Source organism: Myiozetetes cayanensis, unplaced genomic scaffold (assembly GCF_022539395.1).
Source record: "Myiozetetes cayanensis isolate MyiCay16 unplaced genomic scaffold, myiCay2020 scf1, whole genome shotgun sequence".
NCBI lineage: Eukaryota > Metazoa > Chordata > Aves > Passeriformes > Tyrannidae > Myiozetetes > Myiozetetes cayanensis.
In genome coordinates, this window is record NW_026086604.1 from 117970195 (window position 1) to 117989103 (window position 18909).

Below are 18909 nucleotides of genomic sequence, written 5' to 3' on the forward strand. Positions count from 1 at the left end.
AAAACAACAAATTCATTACTCTATTGGCTGCAGAAGAGGCAAATGCAGGAAATAGCTGGAAATGTGATATCTATAGTGTGATGCCTCAAAAAACCCACAGTAAACACTGGTTTTGAATACAGAAAGTATAGGACTGACAATTCAGTCATTCCTATAGAAATTTCCAGGGGTACAAACTTAATTTCACTGCCAGAGAAAAGAAAAGCTTGCAGTAACTTTGGGAAGAGTCCATGGCATGTCCCACAGATCATTTTAAACCCTCACAGTTCAACTTGCTTACGGTGGAAATCTGACTGCAAATGATGTTGGTCTGCTAAAATCCACGATGGAGATGGTCCTTCTCAAGACCATTGCAAGGAGAACTGAATTTCTGATGTGCCTGAGGGGACAGCTCATTTCTGAAGGGAAACTAAATGCTCCTGAAGCTCACTGAAATTTGTGAAGATTATATTGGATTCAGTTTCCCCAGAATGTCAAAGACAACTGAATTTTCAGGTCTTTTCCTATGAATATATAAAGCTGCTGACCACTAAGGAGATGGGGATATTTCCAACCACAAATTTTAGGATTTCTCTGTAGTCTGCATTGATTTTTATGTATTCTTTAAGAAAAAAAAATATGATCTGACTATTTTCCCTGCTCAGCCATAGACAGTATATTGGTACCTTTAGTTTCTAGGCTGAGAGCCATCAACTGCACTCCAGGATCACACACCATTTTGCCCTAAGGAGCCTCTGGCTTAAGCACAGCACAAAGGTCAGAGTCTCTGTCCTTTGTGCTTTTTTTTTGTACAAAGTTCCCGCTCATGTGAATGGAACAGAGGAGCCAGTGGGGATGAGAGGGAAGCAGGGTCTCACATTTGCTGTCATGACCATTCCCTGTAGCTTCCCAAAGGGAATGTATCATCTCTTCTGAAAGAGTCTAATAATGCTGCACCACTCTATTTCTTCCTCCAGCAGAGAGTATTAAAATATACTAATGGCTGCTCACACTGATTATTGCTGCAATAACTTATCCATCCTCAGAAAAACACTTGTTTCTATCACTACCAGGGCAGTTTCTGAAGGACCCATGGCCCTGTAACCAGCTTTTCACAACAGTGGGGGTATAGATACAGCCCATGCAAGATTGTTCATATCATCAGTTTCTACATATGGGACCATTTCAGTGAAACCCTCTATGGAAACTGAGTAACGCAACAGAACTTTCTCCTCTTCATTTCTCAGTTTTGGCTTTTAACAAAAATCCCCTGGATTATGCTGATAAATGTTTATACTCTGACATTACACTTTCCACCAGCTTGGAGGTCCTCCCCAGTGATGAAGAACAGCTGAACAGTACGGCTCAACAACAGACTGCTTCCCAAGTGCCTGTGCATCACTTGGGATTGACTGCTGGACTACCACTATGGGGAGAATAGGGGGTATGTCTCCCCAAGAAACAGCCATATTATGTTTTTCAATAAGGCATTTCTTTAAAGATAACATAATATTAGAGCCTGGATATACTTCTAATGACTACTTACTCGGTACTGCGCTGCCACACTTGCTGTTTCTGTCCTGTTCCTTATTTTGTAATAATGGTGCCAGAAGAATAATTGAGTTACAGTAATACCACTATGAACCCAAGAGATCAGGACAGCATGTGGTTTTTTCCATATAGAGAAAAAGACTTGATTTTTGCTGATTGTGGAAGACTTAACGTTACCACCAAGCCCATTTACTGCAGCAGCCTTTCCACTTCTACCACTGGAGGGTGTGGAAGTTCACACCTCCCACAGCAGGCTGTTTCCAAACGCTAAACTGCAACCCTACCTGAAGGCAACCTCTGATCTGCATTTGGAAGGATTTCTGCGCAAGCACAAAGCCAGAGAGTTACACTGAAACTCCCGGTAAAAATAATAATTAAAAAAATAAAATCCCAAGTATCTCAAGTTCTCTCATCTTGCTTCTGCATTTACTAGTCTGAGTTGGGTTAAAGAACAGTCTGATTTACCAAATTATACACCAGCCTTGTAGATGGAGGGCTGGGCTCTAACTGTGCATCTGCCCTTTCCCTAAGGTACAATTTACCTCAGGTCAACTATTTGCTTCGGTTTGTCAGTCTTCAGAATATGAAAAATAGTAATTTATGTCAAATCTGCTATTTAAGGTGGCCCAAGAGTTAATGGGTAGGTGAGAGAAAGTATGGTTTTGCAGGTGACCTGTCCTACACTTAATTGGAAGGTTGATGCCTGCTCTGGCAGGTTTCCAGAGTTTCTTAATCTATGTTAAAAATAGAGCCTTTGGTTTCCAATTAAGTAAGTCAGAGTATTGATCTCAGCATGAACTGGGTGCACCACACATCAAACTATCCCGATACATATCTCCTCCCCTTGCTTTCCACACCCATGTATTACTTCTTGTCCATAAAAGAACGTATAGGGAGCAGAATCTGTAATGATAACAAAATACGAATAGGCTTATGTGATGTATTGGATGGGTGAACAAGGTACCTCTCTAGAAGCAGCAGAATACATAAACAATCTGGTTTTGGCTACTGATCTATGTGCAGTTGGCAAACAGGGCTAAAACTACACAGCTCAAGGCTACAAGTGCACAGAAATATCTGAACTAACTCTGGAGTAACAGGAAGGTCTTGCCAGAGCAGAACAAAGCAGACAGAGTAGCTTGCCTGGGGGCACAGGTAGCACTGAGGGGCAGGGGGAACCTGCTACAAATATCCCAGTTCCAGAGCAAAGGTACATGACCACAATTATTTGCAAAAGCACATTTTATTTTGTGCTGATTACTCATGTATACCATTATGTGCTGTCTTCAAATTATTCTGCATTACATTCCCTGTTTTAGTTGTCAAGCTTTAAATTGCTTCATTGATGTCATTAACCTTAGAGATGCTTTTCTGCAAACTTCTGTCCCTTCTCCTTTATTAACTGCACTTCTCTGTAAAACTGGCCCTCTCCTTGTTATTAGCTGAAAAGATGAAGCACAAGCCTGGTGATCTTTGCCACATTTTGAATAATTAAGTAGCATTTCCAGAATAGAATCACAGAATGGTTTGTGTTGGAATGAACCTTAAAGATTGTCCAATACTAGTAGAAGTCAGACAAAAGAAATACAGCCTCTGGTAACGTAACCAGTAGTTTAATTTTCCTACTTTGTGGGATTAAATACAATTAATAATTAAATATAATGATGCATAGCCAATATCATTCAGCTCTAAGGTTAATGATGTTGCTCTCTGCCTGTATACTTTAAATATGTGATAATTAATCTTACCAATTGATATCTACTTAATTTCAGTTAAAAAAGAAAACATTTCTTGCTGTTTCTCTATATTCATAATGAGCCCTAAAATATCCTGAAAATACCAGAATAGAAGAGTACTTTATTATTTGAAATGCAGCCACAGTTTAGAAAGCATGGAGGGTGGAATGGTGGATGTAAACACCAATTCATTTTTATGTTATCTATGGCTATACTTGAAATGACAGTAAACCATGCTAACTAAGCAATGCAATTGAGTAAATCAAGCAGTGCATAGCTGTGACTCCAAAAGTGGCACCTGGAAAATGTTTATGACATATCTGCTCTAAATCCTAATGATACCAGCTGGGCTACAACCTAACGCGCGTGTGAGAGGCACTCCCACGTGTTGCAGTGGGATGGTAGCCCCTCTCTAACCACATGAATTTCAGGGGTTTAGATAGCATGGCTCAGCTACTACAAAACACACATAATCAGTGCTCTCTGCTACAACATAAACACAAAGTTAGCACCAGCCTACTCCCCAAATGGAGGCAGAGAAAGGTACAAGCCGAAGACACAGACACTGATTGTAGGGGTTAACAGCGGGTCTGTTGGCTCCCTGGAAGAGGAGATTGACTTGGGAAACTTTCGAGTGTGGCCTTGAAGATAAGTAAGTTTTACACACAGGCTAACTGGGGAAGGGCAGACTGTGAGTCCGTAGATTTGGTATGTGAGAACCATAGCCTTGTCCTTGGACATCTCCAGGTGTCTCACGATTGCTGCCAAGTGTATCAGTAATGATGAGTGGCCAATTAGGATGCTGTTGCTTGCTTCCTACTTGCTTGCTGCTTGCTTGCTGCTTGTTTTCTGCTTTTTGAAAATGATATAAAAGAAGCTGGGATTTTTAACAAAGAGGAGGCCTTTTCTTATGTCACCCTGAATCAGCCTTCTTGTGTGTTTTTTATTGGACTGTCATGACCTAACGGTGACAACTGATAGTGTTGCCACTGATTTCAATTAAGACATCAGTTGTCATGCTGAAAACAGCTCAATATCCCCTTCAAAATGAGCTTTTAAAACCTATCTAACACATAGACCAAACAGGTTGACACTCCAGCCATTTGGTCCTGCCTATGTTGATTTTTTCCACCAGAAACTGATTTCATCATAAAGGATGCAATATACCTGACAGTAAATGTGATGAAGGTTATTACATTTATTCAGTCACTCTTTCAGATTGAGTACAGTAAAAAATACCCCCCCCAAAAAAACACCAAAAACCACAAAAAAAACCCCACAAACCAAACAAAAACAAAAACCCAAATGAATAAATAAACGAACAAAAAACCAACCAAAAAACCAAGAGCTCTTTCTATGCCTCTGCTCTCCCAAGATTCTTTCTATTCGAGTCAATGAACTACATGACTTAGAGTTCTGTAAGACACCTCCCTCCCTTCCCCCTCTACGTTTACCCTAGATTGGTTGTATATCCTCATTGGTATGATGTAGTCACCACTGAATAAACATAAAAGTATCCAGGGTCTTTCTGATAAAACTTTGCCCACAACTCAACTCCAGATGTTTTCCTTTTGAGGTGTTCTACTCCCAGCTTTCCTAAGCTACTGACATCATTGCAACACCAAACACCCAACAACTCATAGCTCTGAACAGGGAGAGCTGTTAAAATCCACAGTCTGACACTTTATCCCTTTAGGATTTTAATAAATTCACCTTCCCTCTGACAATGTATGTAATTCCTCTTCTATTTTCCATATTTACCACACTCCAGTTCTTTCTTCTTTATGCCCGATATATGCACCTACTCTCACATGGACTTTTCATGCACTCCCCCCGCTGGAAATACCTTCCCCACTTTCTAGAAAGCAGGAAAATGCTGGTATAGGTCAGTCTGCACCACCAGCTCACTCTAATGCCCTTCCTGCATAGTCCATTGACTCGGCTTTTTCAAGTCCTTGTGCCTCCTGCAACACACTGTAACAAAAGTCAAAATCACAGTCTTTCAAGACTATATGTGCCTTGGAAGTTTGAGGTTCTTTTCTTATCCCACCTGTCTCTGCAACACCAAGTGATCCCTCCCACACCTCCTTATTAAACCTAGGTGAGTTCTGGCTGACTGGTAAGAGCCATCCACAAGCAGGGACCCAGTCCATTTATCTATTTGTGGATGTTCCTCCACAGCAGTATTTCCGGGTCCTAGTGCTCAATGAGTTCAAAAGGGAAAAAAAAAAGAAAAGAATACTTTGAAATGCATTCTGTAAGCTAAGCACACAGCTTCAGTGGGACTACTCTCAAATGGACTGGAGAAAAGCCTTTGGAGCAAAAAGAAAAAAAAAATCCATAACTCAAACTATTCTTTCTCAATGTAAATACTTCAAATGGTGCCTAAAGTCTGGGGTGGATTCCTGCCTTCCAGTACTTTAATACCATGAAACTCTGCCTCTAACATTGTTCAAAGAACTGTGCTTGTATGAAGTTTTACATAACCTGACTCAAACTGCCCTTTCTAATCAGGAACATAGAGACAGCAGTACAAACAATACAAATTATCCACGGTGCTGCTTCTTCCTTAAATTTTGTAATTCATGAACTGTTAATATTATGCTGGTAATTAGTAATTAGAGTAAGTGTTCCTTAACCAAGTGCAGGAATTCAGCTCTTGAGAAGGGTTTCAAAATCTGAAAAAAAAGAATTTAATACCTCCAGATATAACAAACCTACTTGGTTTGGGTGGGAGCAGACCCTTCTTTCTCTGTCTCAGCCTGAGCTGGAGCTTGTCTCATGTACTGTGCAATAACCTAGCACAGCTACTGCTACCCTTATTCAGGCACTGCCTCTTCTGTGGCATGGGCTGTTATCAGTGCTTGGGGGTTTATGTGATTTGGAAAGAACATCTATACTCTAAGAATTAGACAGATAAAAAACTGAAGAGCTACATAGTCCATTCTTGCTAATCTAAATATTTCCTGTGTATATTCTGTAAAAGTCCCACTGAATTTTTAAAACTCCCTTTCTTCAAATATCTAGATAAGTATATACACACATACCTGCACACATAGAAATATTGATATTAAAAAAAAAAGGGAAAAGAAAACTACTGAATAAAGTAGGGCAGCTCTGAATTCTTGCAAGATCTTCAGCTAAGATGTTGTATGATAAGCTTCTTGAGACTTTCTCTGTATTTGGGAATACTATTACCATATACATAGGACTGCTGACATGCTTGCAACACTAAAGCCTCCAATTTCTCCATATGCAGTTTTTAAGATGCTTCAGAAAATCTGTCTCATTCATTTTGCATATGGATTAGAGCTTAATGTAACAGTTTTTAGGAGTGTTATTGGGGCAATGTGTTACACTGAGGAGTTGGCAGAGTAGGGAACAAAATGCATCTCAGGTTATGTGCCTATGGAACAGCTTCTCTTTTTTTCCCACCATTGTAAGACCTATACTCAGTGTCAGCTGCAAGTCTTGCCCGCCCCCTTTTTTCCTCCCTGGCTTTTTCTGTGCTTTTAATTTCAAAATGTACATAGCCACACAGTGCCTCAATTTCAATTTAGTGTTTTCCTTAAAAAAGCTATTTCCCTGAGCAATCCAACAATAACTTACAAACACATCAGGAAAAAATCAGCAGACATGCCTAACTTTACCTGTGTGAGTAAGTCAATGTAACCTACTCCCATATGGCCTACTCAATGTGACCTACTTGTGTGAATAGGTTAGAGTAGGACAAAAAAAGTTAGGCGCCCTGTGTTCAGTCGTGGATGTCAGCATTCAAATAGGTGCTAAATATTAAGGAGTAAGTGGTGCTCCCCTAATAAATCCTTTCTTAAGGAAAAAAAAAGCAGGATTGCAAACACTTTTTTCAGCAAACTGTGAAGAGAAAGACTAGGTGCTGCAAAAACACTGTTGTATCTAGAAAAAAAATACCAGGAGAAATAATCAGCCCCAAAAAAGAGCAGGTTCACTTTTAGGCTTTTTATCTGTTTCCTTTGCAAACATGCCACTGGAGCCTTAACTCTTGATCTGGGTTGCTCTGCAAACAGGTAGGACCTGAATCACCTTTCGTTGTTACAGAAATGAATCCATTTCCTTGCATGAACTGATGCATGTTTTCTGGCTATTCAAAGCAAAAGTTTATTGCTTTTTTAATTCTTTTCCTCTAAAGAGGTAACTCATGGTTCCCAGGCAAGAACCCTAATATCTTAGTCTCAATCTTAAACATCCATGAGAGCCAAATCTACGGGCTGACTCAGACCAGAGCACCGCAGAGGCATTAAACCAACACCCTAAGCCATAGGGCACATCTTCTACCAACCACCCACTATGACCTACTCTAGGTAATGCAGGACAGTGCAGTATGGACAGGACCTGGAACAAAAATCTTCTTTTTATACAGTCTCTGCTGTGCTACAAACATTTTTTATCCCTGGTCCTGTTGCACACATCCATCTAAGAAAATTAATAGCAAGACACTGAGATGATTATTTTCTCCATTAAAAGGTGTATTCCAGAAGAAACATATTTTGTTATTTTTATTATTATTAAGGCAACAAAATATTGTGGGGCTTACATTTCATCAGCAAATGTATGTTTGATTACAGAAATGAACGGGCTGACCCCAGACTGCTGGGCAGCAAGCTGAGTGTAGGAACCTGTTTGCTTTACCCATTGTCAAAAATGAAGTGCTCAGGCTGTCCTAATACTGCACTGCACTTCATCTTAGCATAGGACAGAAAAAAATAGGCCAGGCAAACCCATTCAGTTTAGCATGCTTCAGCCACTGAATTATTTTTCTTTTTCATCTACAGTTGTCTTCCAGAGTAGTTTTAAATACCAGCTCCCTAACAATGAGGACCAGCATCTTGAATCGTGTTGCCAGCAACATTCTCAGCAGGGACTGGAGTCCAATGAATTAAATTAATCCAGGGTTGGATAAATCCAGCTTCTAACTTTTAATGATGCCACACAATACCAAGCAGAACAAAACAAATACTTTCATCTGTTTACACAGACTCCTTGTCTTGGTCTCGTGTCGATATGAGAAAAGCAAAAAATAGCTCAAATCTATTTTTACAAAAGGCAAAATGAAGGTTATAAATCAGCTGAACCACTCTGAAATCCATTATAATATTACAATAACATTTTGACAGTACAAGTACACTTAGTCAAATCTACCAAAGGTCACCTTTAAAACAAAGATCAACTTTTTCCTCTGTGTTCCATGTTTTGGAGTTGCCATGTGCTTCAAGAGAAGTCTGGTGGAAGAGACATGGGGGTTTTCACAAAAAAGTCCCTTTACCTTTTAGGTCTAGAACTGAACACTGCCTTATATTGCTTTAATCATTATTTCACTTAAATAAAATGTATTTAAGAGAGAGGCACAGACCTACATTTAGCAAAGAAATGAATTATCTTCTCTCCACAGAAAGGACTAATCCCTTACAGTCAGGGTGATGAAACTAGTTTTGCAACTACTTTACAAAAATAACCAAGCTAATGCATGGGGAAATAAGAAAAGAAAAAAACAAAAAATAAATAAAAAAAAAAATCTACCATGCATGACAAATTTAACAAATATCCATTAATGCTGGTCCATTAATTCATATTAAGAACCAGCTACTCACAACGGTTCTTAACCAATTTGAAAAATGGCGGTAGTTCAATCTGATGTTTCAAAATGTAGTGAAGATCAGTCACAAACCCACCACCTCGGCATTCCTCTATCTTTTGTATTCGCTCAGTGTATCACAAAAGTCCTGGATCATAAACTACTCAGGAAACAATGAAACTCTATGCCAACAGCAACTTAACTGAGTGGTTTGGCTAATCTTTAAACAACAGCTGTGGACAGCTGTACAGCTCTGTGCAGGACAATGGCCTGAATGGGTGCAAGCAGACAGAAGTGCAGTACGGGCTGCATGTGGTGTGACCAAGATAGGGACACTGGTCAGCACTGTTGGGTACTTACTGTTTCACACGTGTTTTTCAAGTGCTCCACGGATAACAGAGGGCAGATAAAAGGAGCCTGGAGGTTAGTCCCGGCAGAGTAAGCCCCCCAAGATGTAAGAAATGTGCCTGACAAGTGTAGTTGCGGGAGTACAAACACACGCGTGCCCTGTGCCAAGACGAGGGGTGCAGCGTGTGATGCAGCGTGTGGAGAGGCTGCACTTCTGCAGCCGCGCGATATTCTTACTAAGCCTTTGTGTCCACACGAATTAAACAGAGACGATTCCCGAGGAAATGCCAGGCAGAACTGTCCGTCCTGGCCTTGCAACCCTGCCTGGCAGGTGCCAGCGGCGCTGGGGCCAGGCGTATGCCTGGGCAGCTCTGCGGGGCTGCCCCCGCTCCGGTGCCGGGAGCCTCCGCCGGTCACTGCTCTGGCAGAGGCTGCGCGGCATCGCCCCGCAGCACGGCCCCGCTTGGGCTGCCCGCCGTCCGGGACCCCTCCGGCGGTGTGCGTCTTTTTTCTTTATTTCTGGAGAGCGGACAGGGGGCGGAAGGCAAACGTCTGGCTCAGAAAACCGTCCTCCTTCGCGTCCCCGCAGGTCGCCCCCCACGAACACCCCCAGACCGCCCGCCCCGGTGCGCACCGCCGTCGCTCGGCCAAGCCGGCCGGGGCAGAGCCTCGCCCTCCGCTGCTGTGCCGGTGCCTGCCCGGCCGGGACAGCCCGCATCGCCCTTACCTCCGCCATGGGGTATCCGCTCCGCCGGGGGACACCGCGCCGCCCCATCCTCCTCCCGCGGCGGGGCGGGGGCGGCTCCGCCCGGGCGGGGCGGGCACAGTCGGGCGGTGCCGCTGCTCTCTCGGGGCCGGGGGCTGGGGCCGGCACCCGTCAGGGCAGCACCGGGAGGTTCGGGGGGCCGGTGTCCCGTGGCTGCCCCGCGTGTGCCCGGGGCCAGGCGGACCAGCAGCCCCGGGCCCCACAGCCCCGGCCCCGCAGCCTGCCGCAAACCCGCCCCGCGCTCCTCTGCTCCCCGCTCCTCTGGGTACACCCCCCGCCGCCGCACCCACCCTTCCCACGGCCGGGAGTGGGCGCCGGGACGGGACGGAGGCGCGGGCACCTCGACACCCCCTCACCGCGGGCCTGGGAGCCACACGTGTGTCCTGGGAGGCTTCCTGCGTGCCCGGGGGCAGGAGGAGTTTGCGGTTGCTGTAGCGAGTTCGAAATAAAAGAGACGAATTAGAAAGGACAGCTCGGAGTAAAAGAAAAAAAAATTCTCCACCTACCCCCCTCTCCCTTTATCTTTTTTAATTTAAAAAGGTAAATATTAAATTTAATACAGATAAAGGTTTTAACTACAATCACCCCGGTGTCTAAGTATCTCTCCAATGGTTCTGCTTTCCGACCTACTGAACTGCATTTCCCGCAGCACATCCCCTCAACAGTACACAAACTTACTCTCATACATGCTAGAGATACTTTTCCAGCTGTTGTGTTCTCTCTGTCCTCCGAAAAAACGTCTTATCGCTTCCCATCACTTCTACTTATCTGAGTGTTTCAGGCTTGTTTTGGCATTTACAAGGCGTGTGCTGTTGGGGCAGACTCTGAAAGTGTCACTTTTTCAGTGATAACTCCGTGTGTAAAGGGTGCAGTGTCTCAATTTTGCTGTTATCACAGATGACATTTCCCTTTCTTCGTTGGGTCCAGTGTGATACCGCACAACGAGTGTGTTATAGTGTCCTAGAGTTTTATTGCAACTTGTTTCTTGAATTCCAACACAGTAACAGTTTTCTTTAAAAAAATCCAAATGTACTGGAATAGGGTACAGTCTCCCATTGCGAGTTTTTTTTTTCTTCCCTGCCAGAGTGAGATCTCTGCCTTTTAAAGTGGAAGCAATGTTTATTTTGGTGTTGTAAAAATAAATTAAATGTGTGTTAAGCTAAACATATTTACAATCATGATTCACTGCACAAATACCAGCACAGACAGCCATAGTCCTTATATTGCACATATTCACTGATGTTAAAGCTTTTGTTGTTTGGCGTTTTTTTCAGCATGGTCAAAATCATTGCACATATTTTTTCAGTTCGTAGATAAGAAGTTATATGACAATTGGATATAGCCTGTAGAATTTCTTGCAAGAGATGGAAAAGAAAATGAGCTTGGCACATTCCACTCCCCAAGGGAGACAAGAGCCTCTTTGTGGCCACTGTAGGCCACTACAACAATATACATGAAACAGGCCTATTTAATCGTTTAGTCTTTTCCTTTAACAAGATGTGTTACAAATGTTTGACAGAAGCTCTGAACTGTTGCAGTAGCTTTTGGCAGTTAGTTTTTCATCTGAACTGAGTTTTGAGTCACAGAATCAGGGAATATGCTGAGTTGAAAGGGACCCACAGTCACAACGGTATGTGCCACAGGAGAAGATAGAACACATGCACAGAGACACACTTGGAGTGCAGGACTGTGGAAATAACAGCTGTGACCTGGAACACCTGGCTTCTTCCTGGAGAGGGTGATAAAGCAGAACTGATTGATCTTTCACATAAAAAAAAGAACCAGACACTGAAAGCCAAAAGGCAACAAAAACAAAAAAAAACCAAACCAAACCAAAACAAACAAAAAACACACCAACAAACAAACAAAACCCCACAAAACAAAACCCAAAAAACCAAAAACAAACAAAAACCCCAAACAAAAACAAACCAGTAGGGACACTAGCTGAAAGCTAAGGAAGAGAAGATGGACAAAAAAAAAATCCAAGGAGGAAGTCCATTAAACAATCTCAAACAGAACAAAATAAGCTGCAATGCAGAAAATACAATAATTTTTTTATATGTGGCAGGAATGTGTTGTCTGTGTTTGGGAAGAGGATAAAAGTCACCACTTATTACACTTGGTTATCACTTGTCAGTTGAAAGAACTAAATTTCCATTTCTTTTTCTGTTGAAGCTATCACTTCCATAGTAGTGGCCCCTGTGGAATCCAAGGATATGTGGTATGATGAAAGATCCTGTCTTTATGGAGGCAGTCAATGCCTTGATACTCCTGATAGCCTGAAGCACTGTGCTGCTTTTGTCCGCCAACTACCAAAGCAGAGGAAAACAGCAGAGACAGAACACTTGGTACTTTTGAGATGTTTTTATGTTTGGTTTCTTTTTAAAACAGTTGTATGCTGGGAACAATTTCTCACTGAGACTGTGGTAACTTGGTATAGAAAGTCAAGATACTGCAAGGTGAAAGGGGAGATTGCATTCTATTTTGCAGCCACAGCACTTGGAAAGCAAGTATCCAGATAGCAATGGAGTTCATGGCTAAATGCCGAATGTGTTTTGACTCATGTGGATTTGCTGGAAAATCTAGAGTTCAGAGAAGTAGCTCTGCAATTTACCTCAGTCTCAAATGACTTTAGCAATTTTAGGAGTTCAACTTAGAGATTTCAACTGGAACATGGGAGTTTCTCTTTAGCTGAGGCCTACAGCAGGTCAAAAGATTGATTTTTAGACATTTAGGAATCTACACCTGTCAGGAAAAATTTTGTTATGTCTGTAAGAAAAGATTCAGCCATAAGTGTTCTTAATCAAGCTGCTATTGATAGTTATCTGAGCAGCTTTTGAAACTCACTTCAGTGTCTATTGGTGCTTACAAATTTTTGTAACTGTATCTTAAAAACATTTTAAAGCTTCCTAAGTCTCTTTCTGCATTCTTTTCCTTTTTGATATCTTAAATATATATGGTTCTACGATTCTTTCATACTAGATTGCTATGTGTCTACAATGTACTGTATACAGCCTGTTTGACTTTAGGATGCTTCCAGGAAAAGGGTGGGAAAGGTAGAAAATGTCATGTTATCTATAACACAACAACTTCCACCTTTATAATGGCTGCATCTTCACCTTGATTAGACCAGATGCATGTTGAAGCTGTATGTCTCATACTGCCTTTTCTCTTGGAAGATGATTGCAAACAGAGTTACTGCAAATGCTTTGTTTACCTGGACACTGTTTGGATAGCACCTCTTTTTCCTGTTGGGTTTCTTTTGTTTGGGTTTTTTTGTGATTTTTTTGTGGTTTTGTTTTACATTTTTGGCATCAGCATAGGTTTCTTTCAAGCACCTGCTTGAGCTCTCCCATGACATCCTTTACAGTTGGGATGACTTACACAAAACAATTAACCTCTACCAGATTGAAAATCTTCTGCAAAACATCTTCTGCACCAATTCCTCCAAGTGATGAGCATGTTGGAAGGCACCAGCTATGCATGCCTAAATAAAAACTGAAGTCCGTTTTATCTTCTGGGATCCTGCATCTCATATTTGTTTTAAATCCCTTAGTATGGTTGCTGTTGCTAAAATACCAACAGGGATAATGATAGCAATAACAGTAATATTTGAAGAGCCCACAAAGAACACAAATTCTGCAAGTGACAGGGGCTGCTACCTGCATTAATGTGCAAATGACATGTTGGCTGAACCACTCTCTTCTGTCTTGGTGTGTACTGGATGCACAAACCCAACAGATTAAATGTTATTCGTAATATTTATTCCTAACCTTTAAGGGACTTTGAATCCCATAATTAAATTAGTACCACCACTTTCCCAAGAACCCTAAAAATCCTTTACCTTCTTTAAGGACTCGTAAGCAAGGAAACGTTAGTGAAAACTTGACACCATTTTGAATCCAGAGCTTTTTTTTGGTCACCTGGTAGAGGATGTTTTTAAATGTCTGATAGGCATAGATCTTCACAGAAGACAGTGAAAAAAGAAACCATCCCTCATGTGTCTGTGGGTTGGTGCAGTGAGTACAGACACCTGCTGGGTAACCCACTGAGGTGTTGCTGCCTGCACAGCTCACAAGGCAGTATCACCAGTATTTGTGGTCAAAAGGAGCTGGCAGAGCAGGAGATGTGAATTGCTGCCAAGTCATATCCCTCACATCACTTTGTTAGGGACTGAATGAGGTCCATCCGTCTTTTTCTGGAGTAGGGTCTTACAAGAACCTTGCTCCTGACCTTGCTTTCCTCCTCCCACTGTGTCTCTCCTGCCTGATAAATGAGTTCATTTAATAATGGTTCTTTCTTCTCTGCTATACTTGTTCCTTGAGTCATTCAGATGATACCAGTAGGTTCTTGGCTACATTTTAAATAAAACTTTTTTTTTCTAATTATTTAAAATAGTAATAAAGAATGAGATCCTGTCTCCTTAAATCATAGTCCTGAGTAATTACAGCTAAGTTAAGCACTGGAGACCAGAAATCAAACCCAAACTATGCAATTGCCCTAGCAAAAAAAATAATATTCCCTAAGATTCTATAGGAGGATGCTCTGCCTAAGCAGGGATACAGCAGCTTGAACTCTGTCTTATTTGCAACTTATCAGTGATGGGTTGAGCAACGAGAGTCTGCTGGTCACTGATAAGATCGAGCAAAGAGGGTCTGCTGTTTTTGGCGTTGAAAGGTGCTGAGACCAGCTTGACTAAACTGTCAGACCCACCATGAGGACATGCAAATTGGGTGCATCCTGGCTGAGACTGGGATCAGGAAGGATGTGCAGGCCCTGATATGGAAGTGAGAGTCAGAATTGTCAGGCAGAAGAAACCAAAGAGCTCATAGCACCTTTTTCAGCAACAAAGCCTATTTTGCAGAGTGAGCCTGGCAACACATAATCTAAAAATGTATAGAAGTGACAGTCAGACACTTCATACTATAAAAGGCAAGTCCTACTATTCCATGGTGAGGGCCTCTAGCATACCTCTCTAAGGTGTGTGAAGATCCTTCCCTGGAGTGGGAGTGCCCATCAGGGTTACTCCTCAAGGCTGAATAAAAGAGATTTGCCCACGGTCATTGGTATGAGTGAGTAACATCCATCTCTACTTAATAGTTGCCTTTGATAGCTTTAATATAATTACTTCAATATTGCTTGAAAAAGTGCACTATACTAGCAGTTATACCTATCTATATTGTGCAGTAAACAATTCTGATTAAGGTCTTTTAGTTCCTAGTCATTACCCTTATTGTAATCAATTCAAATAATTAGTTTGTTTTATCTACAGAAATATATTTGGTTTGCCATCCTTAATCCTGTGAGGCAAAGTTGCATAAAGGTTCAATTACACCTGTATAATCCTTTAGACATGAAATGTTGACAAAGTCTGGGGCTAAGATTGAATCCAGCCACTTGTAGACTGCTCTCTGAGAAGGAGTTCAGAAAGAAAGGGGGTCCTTTCTGTACCTCATGACTCAATGGGAGGCTTCTCTAATAAACATTGTCTGAACTCAGCTTATAACACTTTTGATTCTGTGGTTTCTGCAGCAGCATTTGAGTTTTTGCACAAGAGGGGCTCAGTAATTCCCTGTGTTTTGGCATGTATGTTTTTGCTCTCTACCCCTGAACTTTAATGGGAAAATATCCTAAAACTTATCAGTAAAAGCAATGCTGTCTTACTCAAGGTGAGATGTCAGGAACAGTGGAGATGGGATCACTGCCTGTCCGCAACTTACTCTAACTTGCTTCAGTCTGAAATATATGAAGGATTCCTGGATAGGATGAAGTCAATCATTCCCACAATATCCTGTCTGCATTGTGCCTCAGAGCAGACTGGCAGGTACCCTCTGCTTCTTCAGATTTGTGCTGTTCCAGCTGTGCAAAGCAGGTGGCAAAATGAAGAGAATCCCATGGAGTATATGTGTTATAATGGCTCTCTTCTGTTTAGCCATGAGTGTGACTTCTCAATACCCTGCACACTTTCACCCGTTGTGAGTCAAGCAGCTATTCTGCATCAGAGAGAAAACTGAAGTCCTGTGAAGGAAAACCATGCATCTGGGATCAAGTTTTTCTCCTATTTCCTAGCCTACTTAACATGGATTTAATGTAGCCCAACATCTGGGCTATTACCTTCAATAGCTAGAGCCGTATTTGCTGCCCCAGCGTCTAGCAAACTGTTTGCACAACAGTCAGCAAACAGCTACCTTTTGAAAGAAGAAAATTCTCCCAGTGTTTGTGTATTAATGTTTTTTTCCCCTTATTATTTTTTTTTTTTCAAATGTACATAAACAATTATAGAGTCACAGAATGATTTGGGTTGGAAGGGACTTTAAAGACCATCTGGTTCCAAACCTCCTACCATGGGAAAGGATACATTGCAATAGACCAGGCTGATCAGAGCCCCATCCAACCTGACTCAGAATGCTGTCAAGAAATGTTGGGGATTTTGGAGAGAAAGAGGAGAAACTGTGGATGTGAAATGGGAAAGGGTGTGGCAGAGAAACAGTCCTGAGCCATCCAGCAGCTAAGGAGGAGTATTTGGCTGAATTTGGCACTGACATAGCTAGCTGTTATTTATTTTTTATATTCATAATGACATCACTCACTAGAGTGATACAGAGCTGTTGGCTAAAGCATACATTCACAGCCATGATTTCCAAAAATACTGACATTATGCACACAGGTAAGTATTTCTGCAGTAGTCCAAGCATCTTTTCAATACTTCAACAAATTATTTTCTTTCCAAAAATTCTTTGTCTTTCGCTTATCAGCTCTGTTTACCATCTCATGCCACTTATTGCTTTTTAAAAATGTCTCAAAATATTTTAAAGTTCAAGCATTACAGTGACATGAACCAATAATTCAGACTTCCTAGTGAAGTCAGTGAAAAGCCAACAGTGAAAAGTAAAATCTTAGGTTTAGTTGTAGTAGGAGATAATACAACCACAAGATTCATGATTCCCTGCAACCAGCGCCACGGGAGGTAGTTTTATTGGTGGTAGACAACTCTGCCTTCTCTTACTCATGCTGGGTGTTTAGTATTTCTAAAAAGCCCCTTAGCTCTAGAAGAATATTCTAGGAGACTAAACATACTACTAGCTATGGTGCAGGTTCTCTGAACTCCTAATGGGAGGGGAGTCCGTGTGCCATGCTGCCTTGTCTATTAACCAAATGGGGACCAAAGCACTCTAGTGTGTGTCAGGTTCATTACTTGCACTTGCTTTTTTCTTTAGAATTTGCTAATTTTGAATATGCTCCACAGCAATGCCCTTGATTGTCAACTACATAAACCTGGTTTTGCCTTGACTACAAAGATCTGTAATTTCTTGACTCTTTTTCCAGTAGTATTCTCATTTGGTAAACTTGTAGAAGAAAATTAGGAAAAGATTACAAAGAAATCAGAAGTTACACTGTGACTCAGTGGAAGCAAGATGTCTGATTCTGGCAAATTAAAGTAATCTGCTCTGTAATTTTAATAATAAATTTTTTCAAGATGGATAACAAAGTTATTTCAGGAAGATTTGTCACTTGTCTAGAACTGAAAAACATGGGTTGTCAAGTTCAAAACCAACCTTTAATTTTATGCCTCAGTTTTCACACTTGAAATTAACTGGATGTGCATTTTGGCAAGAATTATTACATTTAGATAATAGCTATTAGCGTGGAGATCTCCAACTGAGGTGCAACTCTAAGACCAGATATCAAACGTGTGGTTTCCACACAGGATGGCTAAGCATCTAAATGGATTGCATCTGCCATTACCTGTAATTTTGTGTCTGCAATTCAAAGCGAAGAGCTTTCGATCCTCATTTCAATATTCAGTTCACAACACTCATTTATTAGAACTTTCTCTTTCGAGTACTCAGCTGCACATAATGACACCAAAAAAACTAAGGCTAGACATTCATGACCAGTTGATGATACCAGAATAGTACGTCGAAGAAAGTGTCTTGTGGATGACTGGTCAATAAATCTGCTTGACAATTTAATTGGTATAATTGATAAAATCCATACAACTACTAGGGAGGAAATTAAATTACTTTATACAAATCAGATTGGGATTTAGATTAAAATTTTCTGGGTCAATTCGCTCTCTGCAAATTATGTTATGGAAGACCCCCTGGCTTGGAACACACTTATTAAGCTTTCTCATAAAAAGTGTATTAATTTATGTAGAATGGCATAGCCTAGTATCCCTATAAACAATGTATGTATGTTTCCCACGTGGTCTTCAAACTTCCACATGGAGAAAATACACATATGCACAAAAATGCCACAATAAGCCCAGGTAGTATTGTTGTCTTATTCTTACATGCTCAGATAGTACCTTAGGAGACACAACAAGTTGTAGCAATGCTCTGACCCAAGGGGTGTTAAAACACTGGTGTTATTCATGAAGGCCTTTTACTGTATTAATGGTTAGTTTTAGGGCTTCACTGAGTTCTCAACTAAAGAGAAGATATCTGGAATTGCTGAATGGAGGTCCATGGCTTGTGTTCTACAGAGGTAGAAAAACTAAATAATTACAGCTTCTTTCAGTTACAATAATTACAGCTTCTTTCAGCCTTAATTTTTGCTTTTCCAGCTTGATGGAGAGCAAAGGGAGATCTTTTTATTTCTGGTGTGTAGAAGAAAAGTGAAAGGATTTTTGCTCATCCTGTTGTTTCTGTGATGACGCATACAGACCTTGTCAAGTCCTGAGGGACAGATACGATTGCTTCTTCCGAGTCTCAGAAATCTCTACCTATTTCTGATACAGGAGAGTTTAATGTAAGATAGTAATCCTGCCAGGCAGCATTCACCACACATTTGTAGGAAAGCAAGAGACACATAGGAAAATGGTGCTCCTAAATGGGAGGGATAGACAAAGCCTGAAGGCAACTCCAGTCCCACAGCCTGCTTCCAGGAGATGGTACTGCACTCTCTGAGAGAGG